Below are 14563 nucleotides of genomic sequence, written 5' to 3'. Positions count from 1 at the left end.
CAACACCTTGACCGGACGCTAACAATCTGATGCTGCAGTATTTCCATACCTGAACAACTAATTATAGTTTCATCTGTATTCGAGTTCATTTCCAGTGCAATATGTAGTCATTCCTACAGAGGAGAATGGTAAGGATGCATCATTGTTCTTAGTTCAGTGTAGTGTACTGGAATTTTTCAGGTGGAGATCGCCTCACAGGGTTCCCAGAGGACGGGCACGTCCTGCATATCGTCATCTTTCGGACTCTGCGAAAGGGCGACTCTTTGTCATGAGGGAAATGGTAGAATCACAAATACAGATCTTACCACCAGACCTAGTGGGAACAAGATGGACTCAGGTCAGCAGAGTTCCGAGAAGACTACGGGTGGATCCTTCAAGGACTGCACCACATGAAGATCTGAGGGTTGTTCGACAGGCTCTGATGAATAGACAGATGAAAACAGCCGGAATTTGGGCAGAGGCTCCACGCAGAGTGCCATCGCGAACAGCAACGACCACATTACGGGAAGCTCTCCAACTGCCATGCGTCGTTTACCTCACAGACCGAACCAAACACATCCGAGACACTCATGCTGTAGAGTCAGAGTCAACGGAGACATTCAGTGGGATTCTCTACTTCTCAGAGACGAGTTTCACTTTTGTTTGTGGCGGTGAGATAGACGCCAAGCTGTTCCTAGAAGACCTGGTGAAAGTTTACAGCCGGCCGTGGTGGCCCAGCGGTTCTAGGCGTTTCAGTCTGGAATCGCGCGACCGCTACGGTCGCAGGTTCGAATCCTGCCTCTGGCATGGATGTGTGTGATGTACATAGTTCAGTTAGGTTTAAGTAGTTCTAAGTTCTAGGGGACTGATGACCTCAGATGTTAAGTCCCATAGTGCTCAGAACCATTTTTGTTTTTTGAAAGTTTACAGGAAACATCTGTTCTAGACTCCCTTATCTCTCCAACTCCTACGTCCTAATGTGTGGAGCTATTGGATGTGATAAAAGGGACGATTTGCTAAATGTTGGAGGTAGGGTGAATGCTCGCCAGTACGGCAAGAATGGTAAACCCTGTTGTCATATCCTTCATGATCGAGGGTAAGAGGCGATATATTTAAACACGATAATGCAGGCGACGCAATGCAGTACACACTCCAAACGCCTTGAGGAGTCCATGGCCACATCACTGGCGTGCGCAGTCCTCTGATTTGTCACTCACAGAGCATGAGTGGAATGCGATGAGAAGAGTCGCACTTTCATTCCAGCGTCCTGTCGGCAAGAAGTTCCTAGAGATGACATTTGCCGTTTGTTTGCTTTCCCGACTCAAAGAGTACAAGAATATATTCGTACCCGAGCGGGTCACACCTCATAGGGATGTTGATGATGGACGTCAGTTCCGAATTGAGTGAAAGTTTAATCATTCAGCATCCCTTTATGATAAACATCTCCACAAAGTTTGATGACCCATATCGGTCTAGTGCTTCATAGTGTAAAACATTCCATTTTCATTGGTGCAGAACAAATATAATCTCTATCGAATCGTATCAACTGCAGGGTAAAGATGATGATAGTAATAATAATAATAATAATAATAACAATAATAATACAGATCGTTATTAATGTTTGCGATCCTAGTAATAAATAGCAGCAATGAATAAATGGTAACTCATTAATTATTATACGGAAGTAGGATTATGTTAGTAGTTGATTAGGTAAAAAGATCCTACACTACTGGCCATTGAAACTGCTACACCACGAAGGTGACGTGCTACAGACGCGAAACTTAACCGACAGGAAGAAGATGCTGTGATATGCAAATGATAACCTTTTCAGAGCATTCACACAAGGTTGGCCCCGGTGGCGACACTACAACCGATTTCCCATAAACAAACAGCAGTTGATCGGCGTTGCCTCGTGAAACGTTGTTGTGATGCCTCGTGTAAGGAGGAGAAATGCGTACCATCACATTTCCGACTTTGATAAAGGTTGGATTGTAGCCTATCGCGATTGCGGTTTATCGTATCGCGACATTGCTGCTCGCGTTGGTCGAGATCCAATGACTGTTAGCAGAATATGGAATCGGTGGGTTCAGGAAGGTAATACGGAACGCCGTGCTGGATCCCAACGGCCTCGTATCACTAGCAGTCGAGATGACAGGCATTTTATCCACATGGCTGGAACGGATCGTGCAGCCACATCTCGATCCCTGACTCAACAGATGGGGACGTCTGCAAGACAACAACCATCTGCACGAACGACGTTTGCAGTAGCATGGACTATCAGCTCCGAGACCATGGCTGCGGATATCCATGACGCTGCGTCACAGACAGGAGCGCCTGCGATGGTGTACACAACGACGAACCTGGGTGCAAGAATGGCAAAATTTCATTTTTTCGGATGAATCCAGGTTCTGTATACAGCATCATGATGGTCGCATCCGTGTTTGGCGACATCACGGTGAACACACATTTGAAGCGTGTATTCGTCATCGCCATACTGACGTATCACCCGGCGTGATGGTATGGGGTGCCACTGGTTACACGTCTCGGTCACCTCTTGTTCGCATTGACGGAACTTCGAACAGTGGACGTTACATTTCAGATGTGTTACGACCCGTGGCTCTACCGTTCATTCGATCCCTGGGAAACCCTACATTTCAGCAGGATAATGCACGACCGCATGTTGCGGGTCCTGTACTGGCCTTTCTGGATACAGAAAATGTTCGACTGCTGACCTGACCAGCACATTCTCCAGATCTCTCTCCAACTGAAAACGTCTGGTCAATGGAGTCCGAGCAACTGGCCCGTCACAATACGCCAGTCACTACTCTTGATGAACTGTGGTATCGTGTTGAAGCTGCATGGGCAGCTGTACCTGTACACGCCATCCAAGCTCTGTTTGACTCAATTCCCAGGCGTAACAAGGCCGTTAGTACGGCCAGAGGTGATTGTTCTGAGTACTGATTTCTCAGGATTTATGCACCCAAATTGCGTGAAAATATAATCACATGTCAGTTCTAGTATAATATATTTGTCCAATGGATACCCGTTTATCATCTGCATTTCTTCTTGGTGTAGCAATTTTAATTGCCGGTAGTGTAGTAAGCAATAAGGGGAAGAAACTCGGTGCGACACTTATTTACCTCTGCAGTAAAGCAGGACAGACTTATTTTTCTTACTTGCCAATTTTCTTTTCCTGCTGAGGATGATTCAATGATTTTTCTAATTTGTCTGACTAGGATCAAGCTGTTAGTCGCACTCATTGCTGAATTTTGAAAAACGGGCAAGGCACTTCTTTCGTCTTAGCTCCGCAAAGTAATAATGAGAGTTTTGTGGTACCGCAAAAAATAGGGCTAGTGCTAGGTATTGTGATGTGGGGGCAAGAGCGCCTTCAGCGTACGCGTAAGACCGGCGAGCGAGTGCCGCCAGCACCCGACTGAGATGTCCAGCGGCTACGGTCGAAGCTAATGTGATCGCTGTCGCTGAACGCGTTAGGTGCCTGCGACAGGTGTCGCACCTCTTTAATTACGCAACCTACACGGGCGATGGTGTGCGGCAACGCCACGCTAGCCAACAGCCACAGCCTCCTCTTAACGTCACGCTGCTGAGATCGCGGCTCCGTTGCTAATACAAATCATCCACTTTCCCAAAGGAAGATGATCTTCGTATTGAATAATTGATGATATGGGTTTTATTTCTATATGCCACTTACGTTCCATATGCTATCTCGAATTACTTCCAGTTATTAAATACTTTTTGCCAATACTTACATATGCATTGTTACTTTCAGGTATATACAGTGTGACAATTATTTAACTACTTGAATTAAGTCGCCATAACTTCTTAACGGCTTGCGTTAGGAAGTTAAAACTGCACGGTTCGCCGCGGGCCATGATGGGTATTAGTACCCGCATGTTTAACGACGAAGCCCACTTTCATTTCGATAGGTTCGTCAATAAACAAAATAGGCACATTTGGGGGACTAAGAACCCACATTTCGCGATCGGGAAGTCTCTTCACCCTCAATGGGTGTCTGTGTGGTGTCCAGTCACGCAATAATCGATGCGATACGAGGTGTGGCTAGAAAAAAACCGGACTAGTACTGGTGAAACAATAAAACGAATGCATTAAGGCTGAAAGTCGCGTGGCCTGTCACGTGACTCTCGCTCCGCCTACTGCTCGAGTTTCATCTGCCTCCTGCACTCAGTCTGCCCGTGGCGTCTGTTTTAAGTAGTTGACGTTTTGTCTGTGCGTCGGAAAATGTTGAGTGTACAGAAAGAACAGCGTGTTAACATCAAATTTTGTTTCAAACTAGGAAAATCTGCAAGTGAAACGTTTGTAATGTTACAACAAGTGTACGGCGATGATTGTTTATCGCGAACACAAGTGTTTGAGTGGTTTAAACGATTTAAAGATGGCCGCGAAGACACCAGTGATGACACTCGCACTGGCAGACCATTGTCAGCAAAAACTGATGCAAACATTGAAAAAATCGGTAAACTTGTTCGACAAGATCGCCGTTTAACAATCAGAGCAGTGTCTGAGTTAACAGGAGTTGACAAGGAAAGTGTTAGGCAGATTCTTCATGAAAGTTTCAACATGAACAAAGTGTGTTCAAAAATGGTTCCAAAGTGTCTCACAATTGAACAGAAGGAACGCCGAAGAATGATTTGTTCTGACATCCTGGAAAACATTGAAAGTGATCCGACCTTCTTACAAAATGTTATTACTTGCGATGAATCGTGGTTTTTTACTTACGATCCCGAAACTAAACGCCAGTCGATGCATTGGAAAACTCCTGGTTCTCCACGACAAAAAAAAGCACGAATGTCAAAATCGAAATTCAAGGCAATGATGATTGTTTTTTTTTTTTTTTTTTGACATCAAAGGGATTGTGCACATTGATTGGGTACCAGAGGGACAAACAGTGAATCAGCATTACTACATTAGCGTCCTGGCTACCCTACGTGAGCGAGTACGGAGAAAACGGAACGATTTGTGGAGAAAAAAGTCATGGATCCTTCACCAAGACAATGCCCCAGCTCACAGTGCGTTGTCAGTGAAGACGTTTTTGGCAAAACACAACATTCCCATCTTAGATCATCCACCCTAATCACCTGATTTGGCCCCCTGTGACTTTTTTCTTTTCCCTAAAGTCAAGTCAGCTTTGAAAGGAACTAGATTTGAGACTGTTGAAGCAGTAAAAGAAAAAGCGACGGAAGTAATGTATGGACTTACCGAAAATGATCTGCAGCATTGCTATGAACAGTGGAAAATTCGTATGGAGCGGTGTAGAGACCGAGGGGGAGAGTACATTGAAGGAGATAACATGAAATTGTAAATAATTGTAAATAAATGTTTTTTCCAGCATCAGTCCGGTTTTTTTCTAGCCGCACCTCGTATTCCTTGACGGCACAGTGACTACCGAACGGTACGTGATGGCTTTGGAAGATGACTTCATCTTCATTATCCAAAGTGACCCTGATTTCGACAAGATGTGGTTCATGCAAGAAGGAGCGCTACCCCATCGAAGCAGGAGAGTGTTTGATGTCCTGGAGGAGCACTTCTGGGACCGCATTCTGGCTCTGGGGTACACGGAGGCCACTGGCATGGGCCTCGATTGGCCGCCATATTCCCCGGATCTGAACATATGTAAATGCTTTTTGTGGGGCTATATTAAAGAAAAGGTGTACGGCAATAACCTCAAAACCACTGCACAGCTGGAAACAGCCACTCAGGAGGTCATCGACAGCATCGATGGTCCGACACTTTAGCGGGTCATGCAGAATTTTGCTATTCGTCTGCGCCGCATCATCGCCAATGATGGAAGGCATATCGAGGATGTCATAACCTAAATCGAATACCTGTACTGATGTTTACATGTTGAATAAAGTGTGTACACGCCGTAGTTTGTACTTAATTTACGTTTTTCTCGTATAGTTCAATAATTGTCACCCTGTATATGATAGAACTGACCTCATTAATGATGCAATTACGATTTTAATCCTCAGAACGTACTCCACAGTGCATTTCTTTACGTAATGAGCCATTTGCCAGTCGTTACAACCCACTTAACCTAGCCCAAAACCATTTCAAAATTAATCAAACTCTTAATGTGCAACATAAATTTATTTTGTAACTGAATAAGAAATGGCGCTGTATGTTCACCATACAAAATTTGTAAATTTGTGGTTAGATCTTATGGGACCAAACTGCTTAGGGCATCGGTCCCTAAGCTGACACACTACTTAAAGTAAATTTAAACTAACTTGAGCTATGGACAACACACACACCTATGCCCGAGGGAGGATTCGAACCTCCGACGGGGGTGAGGGGGGCGAGTTCACCATACAGCAGATCACTATAAAGTGTAGGCGATATTTAGCGTCAGACATTGCGAAGATTCTATCACATGGATTTGGGAAGTAGACGTTACTAGGAAAGACGAAATAATTACAACGATTTTGTGTACCTTAAATATTTTAAAAGTAACTTCAGAGTTATATAAGTCGAATAAAGACATATTTTGCCGTTCGATACGTGATAATTTGTAGTAGGCACATAGGATCTTGTTTACTAACACCCATACAAAAGTGGCTTTAAAATAATTCTTTAAAATTACAGTTACCCTGCGACACTGTAAATAGTAAAGCTGAATTATTAAGAGCTTCAATACGAAACGAATGCTACCTATACCAGGAATTCCTATCTTTCTAGGATTCTTGTAAGTAGCGGTTTTCACCTTTCCAGCAAATGGATTCAGTCTAAACAAAGTGAAGAGTAAGGAAGACCATTTGTTCAGTCCATAATCAAAGCCTTACTTCAGTATTTCATAGCCAGACAATATGCTTATCGTCTAAATCCGGATAGTACTTGTTACACGGCAAGTATGAAAACTGACGTTAATTCACCATGTAATCGTAACGGGAATCGATTTACTCATCACCCAATGCTGAAAAGTACATAATGGTAAATTAGGCCGCATCAAAGCAGTCATAAGACTAATGACTCAGAAAAAAATGATGTACCGAAAATGATCGAATACAGTCCAAGAATTGATTATCGTTAAGCGTCAGTTGGGTAACAAATAATTTGAAGAGCCACAGTTGGCTTTATTTACATTACACTTGCCCCGTGTACAGGGAAAATCATATTTTCACAGCTTTCACAAACGATAAAAACAAACCACTGTGCACGAGCGCCTGTCAAATCTCCTCTGAAGCAATAAAGCCGTGACGTTTCAGAGATTTCGCATGAGGCACTCAAAGGAATTTTATCTGTACGCACATTCACACAGTTGTGTGTGCAATCCATTTTCTGACAGGAAAGCCTCTGAAACGTTATTTCGGATTCATCTTTTATTACTTCCTCTCATATCATAACCTAACAGCGGTGACCTAAAACAGCTAATCTGCTGTTCTCCAGCCATGTAAACGTATTTTTTAAACGCTACATAATTGTCGTGTTGGAGAATATCGTGATATCTAACAGCTGTTGCTGATATGTACCTAAGGTTCAGTTTCTATTTTATTTATATAATGTTTTATATGCTCAGCACACAATGAATATATAAAGGTCTTATGTTTTCATCGCTAGATGACGTCCCGTGTTATCTACTGTTCTCTTATGTCTCTATACTAAATGTCTTACGTGCTACGTTAAACAGTATGACAACGCACTCGCCTGTGTGTTACGGAGATTCTTATGCAGTAACGTTGGCAGAATCATTTTAATCCTATATTTTTACAACGATATTGTAAATTTTTAGTTTTTCTTAGTCGGAATTGGTGGACTAGCGGTAAAGGACTTGAGTGGAAATTAAAAGGTCACGAGATCGAATCACACTCCGATCAAGAATTTTTCATTCTGCCTTTAACGTAGCGCTCAACTTTCAATCATGTGCAATTTTGTCAAAGGCGACACGTGGCTCGGGTTCTAAGCTTAACTCTAGGTACCGTTCCCCCGGTTTGATAGCTTAGGGACACGCAAGTTTCCGAAGCGTCCAATTGAAAGACTATCACGCGGGATTGAGACGCACGAAGTAATTACTACCTTCGCTTCGTTTTATTTTGTTATGTAAAATTCTGAAGATGACTCTATATCACATTCGACAGCGATAGTTACACCAGTGACTGTTCTCTTGTAAACAAACGAACGAAAAAGTATTTTCTGGCTTACTATAACTCTATAAAAGGTAAAAAACTGTTAAAATGTTTGAACGCTATTATATTATTATGGGTAGGTTAGCGCTAGGTGTGCGGGATTTATTGTTTATATCAATTGTGTGGTTAATTGTGTGTATGGTAGTGATGTGGAGGTGGTGAAAGTGTGAAATAATTTCTGAAACATTATTATAGGCGATGACGATAAAAGGTAGCCTCAGGTGTAAGAAAAGTAGTAAAGGGGGTTAAAACAAACCACAAGTGGCGAAAAGTACTGCAGGCTGTGACGAACTACAGGCAGCGGAGAAAAGTTACAGAAAACGATACAAATCTACTGGCAGCAGTGAAAAGGTATTGAACGCAATACAGTCCATTTGGTTCAAGTGTAATCCAATGTGTAAGCAGTAGCACTGGGTGGCCGCTAATTTATGTAGAATATCTGCTAAATATGAATGACTGTGTGTGGGGGAGGGGGCGAAGGGGAAGAGACAAGTCGGAGGGGATGGGAATTGGAGTCTTATCTGTGGAGTAGGGTGAAAAATTGGTACTAAAGCAGTATTTTGGGCGACCTTGTAAAAAAAATCGCCGGTACTAAGTACGTGTGAGGAACAGAAGGACAGACCGGGTACATAAGAGTAGTGACCACAGCACGAGACCCACAGTGCTGATCGTCCACAATCCAGGGGACGCAGCTGCTCCAAACGGAGCCCAGTCTAACGCACTCGTCATACGACTTGACTTAGGTGGCTCGTTTGCCTTATCAAAAGCTATGGGAGTTTTGTCCCGTCTCTCCACCTTAACCATGCTCACCAAGATACGATCTCCTTGGCCTAACACCAACAGTGCTGGCAAAGTTTACGTGCTCTCAGAATCAGCTCTCGATGGCCTCTCCTCTCAGTTTTAATACGGCCAGACGAGAAATACGGTGGCTGCTGTCGACTCCTATGTAAGTATCTTTCCTCTTTTGCGTACTTCTTAGATATTTCGAGTTTCTGCTTACAGATATGTTCTAACAGATTTTTTTTGTTTTGGTAACTTCTTAGGTTCCCTATTCTATTAAGTGTGGGATCACGTAGGGTGGAAAACAAACATTGTTCTTCTACGGTTTATGTAAGTAATGTCTAGTCATCAGTTACCAATTATATTTTTACATATTGATTTACGACTTATTAAAACATATCGTCTCCATCGTTGCAGTCCATGCGAGAAGATGGAATTATGTTGTTCCAAATTCGTTCGTAAAAAATAAAATATCATTGGGTCATCATCGGCTACGTTAGTTACCGAAGCGTCAACCATACGAGCACCAACAATTTGCCTAAGCTGGAATTCACTTACCTCCGATATCGCACTTACAACTACAAACTTCACAGAATTCTGGTCTGACCAGGAATGACGCTACCAATGTATTGAGGACATTGCACAGGTGACGTTCGTGGAAAAATCAATAGCGGACCATGCAGGCTTGGCTAGCATTCGCACTTACGTTCAAGCATGCATTTATCGCGATGTTCCCATAATTTTGTCAGAGCCCTCTACATTAACAGTGGAACAATGGTGCAAGGGACCCAGTCAAAAGCACAGCTCTTACAACTTCACGTGTCCTTCGCAGCAGAAAATTCCATCAGCAAAGGGCACGCAGTCTTTGAAAATTCACGCTCCAGATATTTTAATAAAGCACGGCAGTGGTATCTAATTGAACAACACACGCAAGTCCGCCGCAGGCCTACTCAAAGACAAGCGAAACGGCGCTGAACGAAGGGCATGGTGCAGAGGACAACTGAGGAGAATGCTAGGGCGCTATCATTTAGTTTGTCTGGGGCGCTTTTATAGACAGAACTCATGAGAAAATATCGTCTTGTTATTGCTAACTGTCCATGGCGTTTAGCAAAACAAGATCTCCTTCTCATGGCTCGGCTAAGTGCGGACCTTCCCGTACAGCTTGCCACATAGCGCGTTAGCTTCTGAAGCAAGGAGGCAACCTAGACTCGGATCGAATCCTTGCGGCTGTTTGCCTTCAAGTAAATCCGTGTCAGGTGCCCGTAGTAGTCTAGCAAGTAGAACACTAAAACCCGACACTGGAGATCCCAGGATCAATTCCTCTCGGAGGATCAATCTCATATAGGGATAGGGACTTTTCGTCGTTGATCTGGTATGCCGTTCAGACCGACTATGCATTTAAAGTTTTCCACGATCGTTCACGCAAATTCCGGGCTGGTCCCCTATCTTCGCCTCAGTAAAAATGATCCATAAACAGTGAAAATACGATAACACATTAAAGTTTACACGACTCGCAGACAGATAGCACACACCTAACTATGATGTACGTTTTCAAACAGTTTCTCGGCGATTCCTCTCACGAATATCACACGAGAAAATGAAAACCTAAGCTTATCAACGCTAGCTCTAATTTCTCTTATTTTCTTACTATGGCCATTTCTTCCTAGGCGTCCGTGAAAAGATATTTGGATTTTGGATGAAACAGTTAATGATTGTAATTTCGCGACAAGATCACGCTGCAACTAAAAACGCCTTTTCCGAATGATTACCACTCAACTCGCTTATCGTATCCGTATTTCTCCTCCTTTCTTGATAATGCGAAACGAGCTGCCCTTCTTTGAGTTTTTCAAACTCCTTCGTGAACTCCATGTAGTAGAGGTCCCATACCGGACAAAAATACTTCAGATATGGGTGGAGTGTAAGGCAGTAGTTTTTTAGCATTTACTAAGTGTTACGCCAGTAAAATGTAGACTTCGCTTCACGTTCCCCACAATATTTTCTGTGTGATGATTTCCACCTAAGCTGATCTTATTTACAATCCGTAGGTATTTACTTGGTGCGACAGTCTTTAAGTCTGCATGAATCAACGTGTGACCGAAATTTAACGGATGTTTCTTAGTACTTATGTGGGCGACCTTACACATATTTTATCCAGGTCAGTTGCCACTCCTCCCATCACGCAAATATCTTGTCTAAATCATTTTCTAATTATTTTGATCTTCTGATGACTACTCGACAGTAGATGGCGGCACCGATTGTCTCCTAAATTGTTAACTCTGGCTACAGAAAGGGAATACTGCCACGAAGTACAAATGAAATAAAGTAAATATGATAAATCATGAAAAGAAACAGTGGATTCTATACTACGGGACAAACGTCAGAAAGGAGAGAGAAAGAGAGATCTTTCAGCTAAATTGATATACATCATATTTTCTTTTCTTGTATGAACATGATGACGACGGTGGGGATTAAAAATAGATATGGATGCTGATGGCGTCAAGGCCTCTGTCCATTGCTATCCCAAGAAGAACAGAGGATTACTGATTACGTCCCATTCTGACCTTTAAGCAGCACTGAGGATCTTTCTTTCCCCATTGCAGAAATTTATGTTGTCTTTCATCTAATCGACATGGCGCCTATACCTTTATATGTAGATTATATTCCATGTATGCCTGCTTACCACTTCAGGACATCTGATCTCTGAGGCAATGATGAGAATTGTAAGTTTTGGGAGGGCAGAGATAATAATCCGCTAAAATGTGATTGGATAATATTTCAGTGGTGCTTATTGGTGCTGTTTCTTTGGAGATGTTGTGAAGTAACGCGTATCTGCTACAGCAGGATCAATCAGTGGAAGACATCAGTCTATAGATATTAATGGTTATTGAACAGTTACATTATTGCAGCTGGCACTGCTAGACTGCAGTCCTAATTTTCGTTGCCACCACCAAGTAATACTAATGGGTATCATACGGTTAACGTTAACATTACAATAGATCTGCAGAGTGATATTGTTGATGAGTCTGGTCAAAGAGTCTGCTGATCATGGTGTAGCCAATTTGAATGTTGAAAATCTGGTGGAAAGACCTTCCAACTGTATATACGAGGACTGTTTGGAATGAAAGGTCATATGGGGTGCGAAATGGAAACCACAGTAAAAATACGATGAAGCTTTGCACAGATGTGTTGGGTAGTGTCTCTAGTACGCCCGTCGATATCGTCACGTGGCTCTTTCCAGTTATGAGCCCATAGTGATCACGTAAAGATGCTTAGAACAATAGTGTCTTCCGCCAAGTACGAGAGCCTCTCGTGAGTTTTCGCCTGATGTCGTCTAGCCCGCATAACATACCTGTCATACGTTTCTCGGTCGCACTCTTAAGGGGCAATGGAGATGCTTCTGCTGCGTTTTCGATGGGAAGTGTTTTGTCATCCACAACAGAGCCCGTAATTGACTCTCTCTGAGTTTCATCTCTGCTCACATGAATCGCTAGCTATGAAGACAATGTTCTGGCACAGACAACAAACTGTAGACCAGCGTAGAGAATTGGACGGAAGCACAGGTGGCTTGCTTCTATGATACTGGAAAGTTGGTACAACGCTACGACACATTTCTAGACTGGAGAGGCGACTATATGGAGAAGTAGCTGGAAGGTGTAGCTAAATGTTGCAGATAAAACATTTTAATTTTTCACAAGTGTTTCCATTTCCCGACCGATCGGACCTTACTTTCCGAATAGGCGTCTTATGTTTACGTGTTTGTACTGTTTTAATGAGCTGCCACCGGCATGCGTCCTGTCCAGGACTCTCCATCGCCACACAGTCTTGGATACCTTTTGCCCGTCACCCTCCAGGTCGACTTATGTGTAAACGTGGACCGAGGATTTTTTTTTTTTCGGCAGTTTACCTGGAGACCATACAGACAAGTACCCGGGTTTCGGCCACCATAGTCCCTAATGCGAGTCCAGTATCTCATGCATTCAGTCACCTTGTTCGGTATGTTATAATGAGTTATTTAAAACATTTTGGAGAGGTACTGCTGTGTTACTGCTGGCGCCATGGTGTGGGGAGCCATCAACTATAACTGAGTTAACTCTGACAGCATAACGGTACGTCACAAACTTCGACTCATGCAACAGTGTCGTAGTGGCATTCTTCAACATAACAACGCTCGTTCTCACACGCCATATTCTATGTAAATCATTTGCGTGATTCTGAGATACACTCGTGGTCAACAAGATCCTAAGATCCGTCCCCAATAGAACATGTGGGGGACCAGCTCGGATGTCAACTTTGTGCCTGTGCTATCTGGGATATCAAGGACCAGTTACAACAGTTGTGGTCCAGCTTGCCTCAGGAGAGGATCCGACGGCCTTATAACACCCTTCCGAAACCTATATGTGCATGTATCTAGTCATGAGGGGGACAACGACACACTGACAAGTTACTGGGCTCATACTGCCAAGTTCTTTGTAAATCTGACTCGATTTTGTAATCACTGAAGTAACGTCATATATTCTCTGAGTCAGCTTCCTCTTCCCCTTCTTGGTGTTTCATTGCTTTTGTCAGCCAGTATAGACTGAGATTACATATACATTCAAAGTATAAGATTTAGATATTATAAGTAAATAAATGTTATTATTGTCTGAAAGCATAAAACATTTATAGTAAACATCAAACACAACCGAGTGTAGGGTATCCTATTTGAGCAAGAATTTCAGTTTCGGCTCGATATTTATGGTAAATAGTTGCTTCATCGAACATCTACAGTAGTAGAGTAGTGTAAACCACACCATTGATTATCTGCATATGTTTCGTGGTAGTATTTTTCGTCGTACGTTCGACTTATCGAGAAGGGGAGATTCTGTAATTTCTTCCAAACGAACTTAAACGTTATACATTTTCCATGTGATCTGCAGGATCGACTGAAGACTAGACGAGAGATTTTTAATCATGTGATTAAATTTGTGAGTCCACAGCACCAGCAGAGAGTATACTTCTTACTCTTATTAGGAAGTTAAAAGGGTTGGGGAGTGGCCAGAGACACGAAGAACCCATCTAGTGCGCGGCATCTCAGTTTAACATGGAATGCACGCAGCGGTGCTTTCTTACCGTAAGTCACGTGCTGTCAAAGGAAGAGCCTTTTTCAGGAGGTGAAAAGATGCCTGCATTACACGCTTTGCAAAAGCTCTTATGTTTAACGGTGACGTCGGTAGCGTATGTTCTGCGACGCCACACGACACGAAGCATCTGTTAACCTTTAATCCGAAAAACGAAGTACAGAATTTTAGTGCCACACTCCACAAGAACGCAATAACTTCGACCATCTATGAAAGCATGGTTATTCAAGGAAATAAATAAGATTTCTTTATAATTCTAAGTTGACGACTCTTATTCCGTCTCCTCAGTTTTTAGACGTCGTGCTCCAGCACTTCCATGAAGCGCGAAAACTAAAATAGGTCATCTTCCTACATGATTGGCATTTTGACAGATTTTCGAAAATGTTACAACACGTCGATCAATAGTAGTGACAAGGGAAGCCACGATTCTCGCTTTTTATATCTGCAACAATGCACCCGGCAAATGAATTTTTACAGGTGAGCTATTTTTCCGAGTATTAAACTATATTAAAAGATAGATTTACGTTT

This window comes from Schistocerca nitens, chromosome 3, assembly GCF_023898315.1.
Source record: "Schistocerca nitens isolate TAMUIC-IGC-003100 chromosome 3, iqSchNite1.1, whole genome shotgun sequence".
In the NCBI taxonomy this organism is placed as follows: Eukaryota; Metazoa; Arthropoda; class Insecta; order Orthoptera; family Acrididae; genus Schistocerca; species Schistocerca nitens.
Note: the sequence above shows the minus strand (reverse complement) of the source record.